Source organism: Giraffa tippelskirchi, chromosome 7, assembly GCF_054371585.1.
Source record: "Giraffa tippelskirchi isolate mGirTip1 chromosome 7, T2T-mGirTip1v1.2.pri, whole genome shotgun sequence".
Classification (NCBI taxonomy): Eukaryota; Metazoa; Chordata; class Mammalia; order Artiodactyla; family Giraffidae; genus Giraffa; species Giraffa tippelskirchi.
The window spans coordinates 29651440-29665481 of NC_137281.1; positions in this window are offsets into that span (position 1 = coordinate 29651440).

Genomic DNA, 14042 nt, shown 5'->3' on the forward strand with positions numbered 1-14042 from the left:
TTAAAGGTACACCAGTCAGGTTGAATTAGGGCCCAACCTAATGGTCTCATTTTAACTTTATTGCCTCTTTAAAGTCTCTATCCATAAAGACAGTAACATTCTGAGGAAACTGCATGAAATTCATGTTAACATGTGAATTTGGGGAGGGCACAATTCAGCCTATAACAAACTGTAAGCAATTCAAATAGCCATCAGTAGGCTACGATTTAAATAAATCATGGTGCATCTCTACAATAAATAATATATGGTTAATCTATACACGTTTACTTGAAATACTTCCTAAGAGACACTAAATAAGGAAAAGAAGGGGTTAAAAAATAAAATATGCTAACATTTTATAAAGAGACAGAGCCTCACACACACACACACACACACACACACACACACACGCACACACTATTATACTTTTAGCTTATCACAGGAAGGATAGATAAAGGGCTGATGATGGTATTTATTTATAGAGAGGACACAACTTAGTGCCTTAGGCATGATAGGGGAGACTATTTGGTATTGCTTATTATTTTTTAAAGTGTAAGCATTTTTTAAAGAGTGAAAATATTTAAGAGAAGGAATGATTCTAAGACTTGAAGCCTGTGTAAAAATTGATGGTGATACCCTTAACTAAGAAAATGAATGCAGAAATTTAAAAAAAAAAAAAAGTGTGGAAGTCAGCAGCCATGACACTCATGCTCTTCTTTCTAAAGACCTTTGCAATGATATTGTTATACCATCATCCTTCTGGTATTTCAAGTAATTAAATCTTCAGTAAGGTCATGCCCACATAATATTGAATTCCATAGTAACGTCAGTCCTATTATATTGAGCCGCCAATGTGTTACACCACTTGTGAGACCATATTCCGCTAGAATACACTACAGACACATTAAAATATGAGTGGAATATTAAATTGACCATCCCTCCATTATAGAGCATGCCTCTGTCTCCATTATAATGCAATGTGGCTTTCTTTAGGGGCCTGAAAAAGTTCTTGGTATTGTTAGTAAGTTTCTGCTGTCTCTTTGATGTCAGTAGATATTTAATTTAATTATCAGGGTTGAATGAACTTGGTGCAGCTAAGTGATAGCTAGCAACGCCATGGAACTGGAATAGTCCACAAACAAATTAGTTCTCCAAATGTGGAGACTTATAAATAACTACAGCAGCTATCTGTGGGTGTAAAGGGAAGACAGGCATTGGAATATTTTCTGAAATGGTGGAAACAGTATTTGGATGCAGACAGTAGTTCAGTTTTAAGTTTTGCATTTAGCGGAATATTCCTCAATTTTTTTTCTGTTTTTAACCTCTTGTCTAGTCACTCATTAATTCAGTAATTTTCCTTCATTCAATCTCTTAAACATGGCATGTGTCCATTTTCCAACCCACTGCTACTGTCCTCATTCAAGTAATTTCTTAACCATCTTCCCTTTCCCAGAAGCATCCACTGAAATTTTGCCACTAGATAAAAATTTATAATAAATACAACTAATAAAGTCATCCCTTTGCTCAAAATTACTTTGAGGCTTCTTGTTGGCTAAAGGAAAAAAAAAAAATTCTCAGCTCCTCTGACAGCTGTAAGATGCTTCATCAGTTCAGTCACTCAGTTGTGTCCAACTCTTTGTGACCCCATGGACTGCAGCATGCCAGGCTTCCCTGTCCATCACCAAATCCCAGCACTTACTCAAACTCATGTCCATCGAGTCAGTGATACCATCCAAACATCCTCTATCATCCCCTTCTCCTCCCTCCTTCAAGCTTTCCCAGCATCAGGGTCTTTTCCAATGAGTCAGTTCTTCACATCAGGTGGCCAAAGTATTGGAGTTTCAGCTTCAGCATCAGTCCTTCCAATGAACATTCAGGATTGATGTCCTTTAGGACGGACTGGTTGGATCTCCTTGCTGTCCAAGGGACTCTCATAAGTCTTCTCCAACACCACAGTTCAAAAGCATCATTTCTTCAGTGCTCAGCTTTCTTTATAGTACAACTCTCACATCCATACATGACTACTGGAAAAACCATAGCTTTGACTAGATGGACCTTTGTTGTGCTTCATGATCTAGTTCATATTTTTCACTCCATTAGCATCTGCTGCATTTTCTCCTTTATAACTTATACTCCAGAAATTCTGAAAAGTTTAGGTCTAATAGGAAAGGAGGAAAGAGATGAGATGTGGAATCAAGGTTCATGCTAGTCTTTCTTGGATGCTGCCACCCTCCAAGTAGAGTAGACCCTTGACTTGGAGCCATAAGTGGGAGAGAGATGAAAATAAATGAGCAGGAAATGAAAGTGTGAGAAGAAAACTTAGAGCTTGATATTTTATGCCTGGTATGCAGAGTTTCACTAACTTCTTACTTAACTTCTTATTGCCTCCCTACCTTCTCTGCATGATATTCAAAAGGAGCTTCTGGGTTTAAAAATAAATGAATTTCTAAACAATTTCATTTTCAAAAGAAAGCAGAGCAGATGGGTCAGTGGCAGAAGAACTTTACTACTGACAATACCACTGACTGAATATCCTCCTTGAGAAAGTTAAAACTTATTTACCTCATATGAAAAAAGGGTGTGTGTGTGTGACTAGATTAGATATGATAATGATTAATGATAGTAATATTACCTAAATACTTATTTGCTGCTTTCAATATGATAAAGACTGAACTAAGATTTTTAAACTCATTACTTAATTCTTAGCAGAACCCTTTGAGTCAGGTGCTGTTTTAATACGCTCGTTTTAGAGATGAAGAAATTGAAGTGGTAGTATTGGAATTTCAGCTAAGCAATTTTAACTTTGGAGCCTATATCTCTCTTTACAATCCACTCTGTGAACACTAATCATATATTCTTGTGTTTTTACAAAAATTCTGTTCAATTATATTCATTAGTCACATAAATATCAGACTTTTCACTGTTTGTATTTTGATTTTTAATTTGTTCTTGTTTTAACAACAGTGCCTCTGTTTGTATCTTTCTGTGCTTCTGACTTCTCAGAAGTGTCAATGGATAATGAGATGACTGATGACAAATCTATTAAATTCTTTTTTGGTGTGTTCATAAATTTTGCTAACATCTAGTTTTTAGTTAGACATTGACATTACTGATAATACTAATTACATAATCAAATAATAGAAGAAGCAGCATTTTAACTCAAGAATATTTTTGCCAATAGAATGCAAAACTGCTTTTCAACACTTTAAACATTTTCAAGGATTTTACATTATGTAACAGAGAATGATTTGCCCTCCATGGAGGGCAGATAAGGTGTTTAACATGAAGGCAAAGAGGCAGCAGAACTTAGAGTCTTGATTAAAAATCTTTCAAATGGATGGATTTTATCCAGTACTACTTCTGGTTCAGGGAATTCAAATACAGCTTTACAGGAATTAATTAGAAAGAAAATAATTTTAATCAGATGAAACTGATCCATTCTGGATACTGAAACAAACTTGGTTGGTATTCAGTAGACACAAAATAAAATGGTGAGGGTTCTTAGAAACTAAGCCCTTTGAGGAATTGTCAGAGGAAGAATGGTTTCTAACCTTCCAGTGGAACACAGAGGGGCTTAAGCAGACACTGGAAAACACTAGAGACAGAAAGTGCCATGTATCTGTGTGCGCTGAGTGATGTTCAGAGCAGGGTGTGTCAAGTTTGGCATTACTGATGTTTGGGATGAGAGAATTCTTTGCTGTGGAGTACTGTCCTGTGTATTTTACGATGCTCAGCATCAACCCTATCTCTACCAACTAGATGTTAATAGCACCCCACCTCCGATTGTTACTGTGACAACTCATTGTCAAATTTCCTTACAAGGAAAAATCTCTCAATGTGCCTGCAAACTTAGAGACTCTTAGTTAGTGATTCCTCTTTAATTTCAAAGCAACCTGTATCGATACATCAAATTTGGTAAGATATGCAGGATTTATATCAAACTAACAAGTGGGCCTTAGAAAGCATCACTATGAACAAAGCTAGTGGAGGTGATAGAATTCCAGTTGAGCTATTTCAAATCCTCAAAGGTGATGCTGTGAAAGTGCTGCACTCGATATGCCAGCAAATTTGGAAAACTCAGCAGTGGCCACAGGACTGGAAGAGGTCAGTCTTCGTTCCAATCCCAAAGAAAGGCAATGCCAAAGAATGCTCAAACTACCGCACAATTGCATTCATCTCACATGCTAGTAAGGTAATGTTCAAAATTCTCCAAGCCAGGCTTCAGCAATACGTGAACCGTGAACTTCCAGATTTTCAAGCTGGTTTTAGAAAAGGCAGAGGAACCAGAGATCAAATTGCCAATATCCGCTGGATCATCGAAAAAGCAAGAGAGTTCCAGAAAAACATCTATTTCTGCTTTATTGACTATGCCAAAGCCTTTGACTGTGTGGATCACAATAAACTGTGGAAAATTCTGAAAGAGATGGGAATACCAGATCATCTGACCTGTCTCTTGAGAAACCTGTATGCAGGTCAGGAAGCAACAGTTAGAACTGGACATGGAACAACAGACTGGTTCCAAATAGGAAAAGGAGTACATCAAGGCTGTATATTGTCACCCTGCTTATTTAACTTATATGCAGAGTACATCATGAGAAACGCTGGGCTGGAAGAAACACAAGCTGGAATCAAGATTGCCGGGAGAAATATCAATAACCTCAGATATGCGGATGACACCACCCTTATGGCAGAAAGTGAAGAACTAAAGAGCCTCTTGATGAAGGTGAAGGAGGAGAGTGAAAAAGTTGGCTTAAAGCTCAACGTTCAGAAAACTAAGATCATGGCATCTGGTTCCATCACTCCATGGGAAATAGATGGGGAAACAGTGGAAACAGTGTCAGACTTTACTTTTTTGGGCTCCAGAATCACTGCTGATGGTGACTGCAGCCATGAAATTAAAAGACGCTTACTACTTGGAAGGAAGGTTATGGCCAACCTAGATAGCATGTTTAAAAGCAGAGACATTACTTTGCCAACAAAAGTCCGTCTAGTCAAGACTATGGTTTTTCCAGTGGTCATGTATGGATGTGAGAGTTGGACGGTGAAGAAAGCTGAGCGCCGCAGAATTGATGCTTTTGAACTGTGGTGTTGGAGAAGACTCTTGAGAGTTTCTTGGACTGCAAGGAGATCCAATCAATCCATCCTAAAAGAGATCAATCCTGGGTGTTCATTGGAAGGTCTGATGTTGAAGCTGAAGCTCCAATACTTTGGCCACCTCATGCGAAGGGTTGACTCATTGGAAAAGACCCTAATGCTGGGTAGGATTGGGGGCGGGAGGAGAAGGGGACGACAGAGGATGAGATGGTTGGATGGCATCACCGACTCGATGAACGTGGGTTTGGGTAGACTCCGGGAGTTGGTGATGGACAGAGAGGCCTGGCGTGCTGCAACTCATGGGGTCACAGCGAGTCGGACACGACTGAGCGACTGAACTGAACTGAATAATGGCATTCCTCTACTATCCTCTCTTCTGTGTTTTTAAAAACTATTCCATAATAAAAACTGGCATTCACTTTTAATCCATTTATAAAACTAAGCAACTTAACAACTGTGAAATTATTGATTCAGAACAGAATGCACTTTGTGTAATCCTTAACAAAGTAACACTAATATAATTAGCAATAAAAAATGGAATGTGGGTAAAAAAATTTGAGTGCTAATTATCTTATTTGCATAAAAGGGATTCAATCCATACTGCCTCAAACATGTAGGGAAAATAATGATTCTAACCTTTTAATGATTTTAATAGTGTATTTTCTTAATTTCTTAGGGGTCTGCTAATAAATTATATTCCCTAATGTAAAAAAAAAATCTTAAACTTAGCGATTAATTTAGATTTTCTTCAGGTTCTTTTCTCTTTTCAATTCAAGTAGAATAAATGAAGTGCAGTTATTTAAAATATCAATCAGAGTAGAAACAGTCTGTTTCACAAATGTATATCTAGTCATCTTTGCATCCATCAGTATGTGCATCCATGAGTCTAGTCTCTATCTTCCTTTTGTCCTTCCAGTCATCCAACTATTATATATTTTTCTAACCATCCATCCAATCATCTTTCTATTTGTATGTATGGACAGACAGATGTCTGTTTAACCACTAATTTGTTCTACCACCATTGCTATCATCTAATCTGAATACTAGTCGCTTCCGGGTTGGTGTTATCCCTTGCTTTTGTCTTTCTGCTTTTATGTTACTTGAAATGTTAAATGAATATAAATGGTTTTAATAATATTAAAATGATAATGCTTTAATTGGGAAAACACATCAAAAAGAAGAAAATAGTAGTTGATATAGATTGCTGAGAATCTGGATTACAAGAACTATCTTTTGTCAAATTTGGGAAAATAATATTTCTTGAAATGAGAGATACAGGTGTTGTTCCTAAGTAGAATGAAAATACCTAGAGGAAACAGGAACTTTGAGCATTTTGTGGGTCTTTCACAATATTCAAACAAGTCGGGGTTTTGCATAATGCCCACTTAAATACATATAACTTCTATTTTTCTCTCTGTGCCTCTAAATCCCACAGTTCATATCACCCATTCCCTCCCTTATAGTCTTCCATTCCTTACAGTCTTGGCTCTGTTACATGACATACTCATCTCCTCTTGCCTCATTTATGTTTGATTTTCTAGATCCACTTTTATTTCCTGATTTTTGTTTGCTTGTTTCATTTTTTTAAGTAGAAAATGCTAGGTTTATTGCTTTGCCAGGCAAAGTGAGACACACTGGGCTCCTGTCTCGAACAAGATCTAGACTTTCAAAGATAACAGCCTGATCTCAGTCATGTAAGGGTGGAAATTTTGCACTTAGGGGTTACAAATGACTGAGTAAGAGGCTCTAGGAGTACATCAATGGATATATAATTTATGCATTTTTTATGTGGGCTCTGCTTCACAGCCAATATTATTTGAGGTAGCCTTTGTGTCCAGCATTGATTTTACACGCCCCTTCTTTTGGAGATCATGTCTTTTTTGCCTACACAATGCTGGCTTGTGGCATTTTAGTTTCTTTACCAGGGACTGAACCTGGACCCTTGACAGTGACAGCATGGAGTCTTAACCCTGGAATTCCAGGGAATTCCTTAGAGATCATCTGTACAACTAACATTGGTTTGTATCAGTTAAACTCTGGATGTGTGGGGAAATGTGGGAGAGAGTCCTTTAAGAATCTCCTTATCTAATCACTTAACACAAAATGGGATTTTTTTTTTTTTTTTTTAAGGAGTTGACACTGACACTTAATATACATGCTTTTTAAGGTCCCTCTTTCATCTTAGGCTCATTAACAGGGAGACCTCAAGGTATGTGGCATGAGATTGCTTCCTTCCTTCATTCCAGTGAAGATCCAAGTTTGTCTTTATTTCCACTTTCTTTGGATGTTTAATTTGGTTTTATTTGGATGGAAGCAGTGTACAGCTCTCCTGCTCCCACCTTTTACAAAGCTCATTCAGACTGTGTGCCAAGAAAAATAAATAACTAACTATGTGGTTTACATTTTATAGAAATAGGAAAGTCAGATCAACATGATATAAGACAATTTTTCTTAAAATTGTGTGTCCTTCCTATTCAAAGGGAGGATTATTTTAGTAAAAACTTAGATGCTATGTCATAAATAGGCAAACACTGTATTAAAATTAGCAAACATATCATTAAGGGCCCTTCTTTTAAGGAAACTAACTTGTTAGAGAAACTTACTTTTGAAAATGGAGTACTTAGAGAATAGGCCAGAAAAAAAAAAAAAAAAAATATATATATATATATAAAAAACAGAAAAAAAAATCCTGCTTAGATTTTTTTTTTTTTTTTTTTAAGAAAATTGTGGCATTCAGTGCCTGTAACGGACAGGACAAAGAGGAGGAGAGGAATTTGAGAAGAGAAGAAACAAATGACTATGTTGTAAGTCTGGAGTCAACAGACAAAGATGACTAGTGAAAAATTTTCAAGACAAAGTGGTTTCAAATTATTTGAAATAGGTGTGTTTGATATTTTGTTTTCTAGCATGTTTAGTCTTGTAACAAGATTTTAATGTTTTCAAACTTCAAGAAAAGGTCCCTACACACAAAGAACCCAATGGAAGAAGTATTTGGGTTAATGAATAGAGTCCTGAAGGTCACTGCAACTTTGAAAATGGGATAGCAGGTATAGAAAAACCAATAAATTATTTAATTCAGCTGAAGAAAGAAACTGTAGGCAGGAGTCTGAATGTAAAATTCAATCAATCCGTAAATGGTCAGGTGGGCACAGAGACTTGAATCTTCCTCTGAATGTGAGATGGCAGCTCAGTCTCATTTTAGTTGGATATCAAAGGACTGTTTGACCTAAGTGATATACAAATTGTATACAGCATCATTATTGACATTTTATAAATGTAAATGAAAGGAAAACTGGATCAACATACTGTACCAGAAACATCACCGAATGACAATTAGAAAATATGGATTTTAATTGATATTCTGGCACAAATTTTCTCAATGATTTTGATGAAGTTATTTGCCTTCTTTGATCCCCAGATGTAAATGGGGTTATATGACTAGGTGTTCATTCAAGGATTTTGAATATCTACAGAGGTTCTGAAATGTGTCAATTTTGACACAATCAACCTATCATTCACAGAATTCTTCTCCCTCTCAGCATCATCTCTGTAAAGATTTTTCTATTTAATTTGTAGCAGTAATTTTCATTATAATAGAGCTGTTATGAATCATGAATAGTGAAGCAATAAAGTAAATCATTTTCTATGTTTTTCTTTCTCTTACAGTAGCAATGGGTAAGGTTATGAGACCCATTATAAGCATATAATATTTTATGCTGCATTATCTCATAGCCATCATGTCTATGTGGAGGGTGAGTGAGTTTCATGAACTAAAGCCAACCTCTGAGTCTGGGAGCTGAACAGCTTTTCTCTAGTTTAAAGACATCTTCTCACTAGGCCACTGGTGTGAATGTCCCACTTACCTCCTTTGCTGCTACAACTGTCTAGTAACATGGAGCTTTCTGTATGGTAGCTCAGCAAATTCTGCTCATTTAAAAAACATCAGTCTCCTGGCTGGGTTTACCTTTCCTTCAAAGACTATAATTTGATTGTCTTTATGCTGTGAATTGATACATGGAATATTCACAGGGGTACTGGCGTTCTGAGTACAAGTGGAAGACTCTAACAGTATGGCTTTTGTCTGAAATGAGAAAACTATTAATTAGCTTGCTCTCTTTTCCATCATGGTTTCTTTCCCTACATTAATGAGAATCTTAAAAATGATGAACAGATGCAACAACTGTATCTAGACTAGGTCTGTAAGGCACCACTGCATGTTAAAAGGCAGTATTAAGTGATGGTCAAGGCAAGAAACCAAGAATTTGGTATTAAATAGAAGTAGGTTTATCTGTGCTTAGATGCAAGAGATGTGGGTTCAGCCCCTGGGTCCAGAAAATCCCCTGGAAGAGGGCAAGGCAACCCACTCCAGTATTCTTGTCTGCAGAATCCCATGGACAGAGGAGTCTGGTAGTCTGTGGATCATGGGATTGCAAAGCATTGGACATGACTGAAGAGAATTAGTACACACAGACAGAAAAGTAGGTTAAGTCTGGTTCCGCTACACTGTGTGACCTTGGTCAAGACACTTAGCCCCTTTAAACCCACTTTTTGGAGCAGCAAATCACACACCTCTGGCACCTGATTCACAATATAGTTTTGAAGATTAGATCACACAAAATATGAACAGTGTTCTAAAACAGTGCCTGCAACAGTGTGACTCATCAGTTAATACTGTTTATCATTATTTTTTCTGTCTTATGTGGATTGCACCATTCTATATAAGTGAATTATGGGAGGGTGTTAACAATTTGTGTATTTAAACACTCTTTGTATCTGCTATTTTCCCTTGGCAACAGACATCCTATTGCCTGTCTCCTAGTCAGCTGTTAATAGCTGCCCCAATCTGAGTTAGGAACTTTTTGCTGAGATTCAATTACATGCTTGATGTTAAATACCAGGTTGTTAGACTGTTCCTCTTGCAGATCTTACAGAAGCGTGTATTCACATAGACAATCCTAGTACATATCATTTACTACAAAGTGTAGATCTTTCCAAATATATCTTCTCTGATCCATCCAAATTCAGCAGTATTCACTGTGTTATCCAAATGTCTGTCCTTAATTAAATAAAATATTTCACAAGCTTAAATACTGTTATTAAAACTGCTCAGGACTTTTAAAAAGCTATTTTTAAAATAAAATAAAAAGGGGATAAGTCCTCTCAGGTATTATTTCTCTATTGCATAAATTATATATTTTTGTTAATTACATTTGTTTCATTTTAATGCAACTCTACATTATACAAAGTTGTCTAACTTTGATGTTCTTGAAGATCATAACAATGCTCTACTATCCTGAATCACCTATGCTAGTGTCTGGCTTACCATAGGTGCTGAATAAATGATAGCTTAATATATCAGAGTTGAAATAAACCTAGCTATAAAACTCTTAACTCAAAACCTCTCATTTTAGAGTTTTAATCAAATCCACTACTTTTTTCTAGGCCTTTTACGTATTTTACAGCGTGAATAAAGAAGACACTGCAGATGCATTTTGTCTGAAGAAGAAATCAACATGACTGTGTGTAATCAGTCATGTCCAAAAAATTCCATGGGTGTGACTCATCGTGGCTGGTAAAAATACCCTTGTCGCAGGAAGTGAAATAAAACTATTGAACTATAGAATACTTGAGAAGAAAGTTACCTTAAACTGCCTTTTCCAATATCTCTCATGCTAAAAGCATCAAGATCAAGTACTACTGAGTCAGAATACATTTGCATGGGGCTCAAGAATTTGCATTTTGAAAATTTCCCTTAGTGATTCTTATGCAAAATAAGTTAGAGAACTACTTGTCTTGTTCAACAAACTCATGATACAAATAAAGCCATGAATGAGACCCAGGGAAGAGAAGATACTTAGGTAAGATTATTTTGCCTAGTCTCTCTATCCCCAGCACCATTCGAATAAAATTTGGCCAGTAGGTATCATAAAATTGTTCCATCTTCTCATGTCAATTGCCTGTTGTGAGCTGATCTTTCAGGTCATGCGAACTGTACCCCAAATGTCAGGAAACATTTCTCAGTCATGCTGTCCTAGGATGTTAAGCAAACAACAGAATTCAGCATTATAAAAGTAACAGTCACTGTCTAGCCTTAGAATCAATGTCTTTAAGGAAAAAATACACACACACACTTTGAATGTTAGGAATAAAATATAAAATTTTGTTATTGGACTTTGTCCCGTCTTTATCAGTCAGACCAATTTGTTCATAAATCTTTAGATAATTGGCTCTGCTGTGTCGTAACTCCATGAGACCTGGCTCTCAGCAGGGATGCTTTTTACCGTGTGACCTCCCTGAAGATATTTCTCTGAGTTTTGCTCTTACATTTTCTCTAAAACTTTCCAGCCTAAAAATAATTATAAGAGCTGATGGGTAGAAATATAGAATTAAACTCTTCCTTATAACATCATTTTGAAAGGGACAGTTCTTTTGATTGTTAGATTTAAACTACTAAACACAAAACCGATGACTTCCAAATTTACATTTCAGATCCAGACTCTTCTCAGACCTGTCTCCAAGAAACCTAAACCTGGGAACACCAAGACATCATCTTCCCTCTAAGATTATTTTGTCAGTCATTTTTCAGAAACAACTTGTGTGATTTGCCGTCTTTTTCTTTTTCTCCTTTCCCCCTCCTTCTCTCTCTTTCATTCCTTTCTCCTTATATTTTTCTCTTTCTTCACTTTCTTTATTATTTCTTTCAGAGGTTCCTATAACTTTAGGAATGAAGTTCCCTTCTATTAAGGGGAAATTCATAAACTATAAAATCAGCCATTTTAAAGCAAGCAATTTAGTGGCATGTAGTAATACTGCGTGGAGAAGGCAATGGCACCCCACTCCAGTACTCTTGCCTGGAAAATCCCACGGAAAGAGGAGCCTGGTAGGCTGCAGTCCATGAGGTCACTAAGAGTCGGATACGACTGAGCAACTTCACTTCCACTTTTCTCCTTCATGCACTGGAGAAGGAAATGGCAACCCACTCCAGTATTCTTGCCTGGAGAATCCCAGGGACAGCGGAGCCTGGTGGGCTGCCGTCTATGGGGTCGTACAGTCAGACACGACTGAAGCGACTTAGCAGCAGTAGCAGTAATACTGTGCAAACACCACCTCTATCTAGTTTCAAAATATTTTCACTACCACACCCAAAAAGACCCCAAACCCATTAAAAAATTACTTCCCATTTGTCTTCTTACCTTAGCCCCTAGCAAAAACCAATCTGTTTCCTGATTCTATGCTGTTTGTGTTATGCTTTACTTTGCTTCTTCCTCTCTCCATTAGATTTCAAATTTCTGAAGGGAAAACTCATCATCTTTCCTTTATGTAACCACACTTTCCAAATCTGATCATGTTAATTACTGTCATCTTTAACACTCCAAGTGTTTTATACAACCCTTACCGAATGTCCAAAAATCTGATGATTTCCAGTGCTTTGACTTTTCTAGCCCCAAATACCTTACTCTTTCTCACCTCAACCCTCTTCCAACATACTTTCCTCCCTCCTTTATTCTTCCCTTTCTTTTTCCTTCCTTCCTCCCTCTCTTCTTCCTTTTTTCTCTCTCCCCTACTTCCCATCCCCTGTCCATCCCTATCCATTTCTTTCATCCTTTTTTCCTCTTCTCTCATAATTTTCATTCTTCTCTTTTCCTCTTCTCTTCATATTGTATGTATCAGCTTCTCATCACTCACTATTTTGTAAAAATTTATTTGGTTGTGCCAGGCCTTAGCTGTACCATACAGGCTCTTAGTTGTGTCAGGCAGGCTCTTAGTTGTGGCATGTGGGATCTAGTTTACTGACCAGGGATGAGACGCGGTCCCCTGCATTGGGAGTGCAGAGTATTAACCACTGGACCACCAGGGAAGTCCCATCACTTGTTATCTTACTCAAGAGTTCTCTCTCTCTCTGTCTTCCCACCCCGTTACTCTCAGTCACTCTCTACTCTCCTCGCCACCTGCTCCATGTCTTTCAGTCCCTCTAATGCCCTTTGTTCCTCTTACTTGTCTCTCTCTGCTGTTTCCTAAACTAAGGAGACCCTCCTCCCATCCCATCTCCTATATAGTTAACTATTTAGCATCCATCACAATTCATCCTGTGCTACCTCGGGATGCCTCTCCTGAAACTCCTAGGCTAAATTAATTCCATTGTAATATTCTATCTCATATTTCAGCATCAATTCAATTTGTTTTTAAGATCCTCTCTTGAGAAAAATCTCTAAGTTAGGCTGAGCCAAAATGCAAAGAGCTACAGATTTCTTCCCTGAAGAGCAAATGGGTTGTGGGATCTAGGCTGCAGCACTTGATAAATGAAACAATAATCAAATGATACAATACACTGTGCTGTTCAAAGATGAGGTGTAGTACAAATGCCAGGTATGAGTAACATTATCTCCTAAATCTGTTCATCTGATTACTCTTTGAAAGTGCTCTCCAATGGTAATATTGGGAATGCACCATTAATTCAATAATAAGGTTAAAATCCTAATTTCTATTCATTTGACCTCTATTAAGTCTATCTGTTTATGGAGACTTCTACAGAGAAATATGAAGAAACATGTAGTTATTGAAGACAGAGTTAAAAGGTTTATTACATCACTGATACCATTCAAGTAACTTGTGAGAAACAGTTTTGTCAAAGAAGTCATTCATTTAGCTTATGGGATCTTTATCATACACACAATAAGAAACACTTAGAGAAATTATAAAGCAAACAATAAAAGGGAGCCTTGTACCAAGGGTCTGGGAACCAATAATCTGAAAGTAGATAAAGAGAACAAAAGGGTACATTCAGTTCCCAATCAGTCCTCCCTCCGTTTGTGTGCCACCCAAGGTCCATGTCAGGATCAATAGAGAATAAAGTCAGGGTTGTGTTTCAAGCAGATAAGTGCAGCAAGTTGTTTTTCCAAAGACCTGGTAATCTTCTGAAAAATCACTTGCCCCCTGTACAGGCTATCCCTGCCCCAACTTCCATAGAG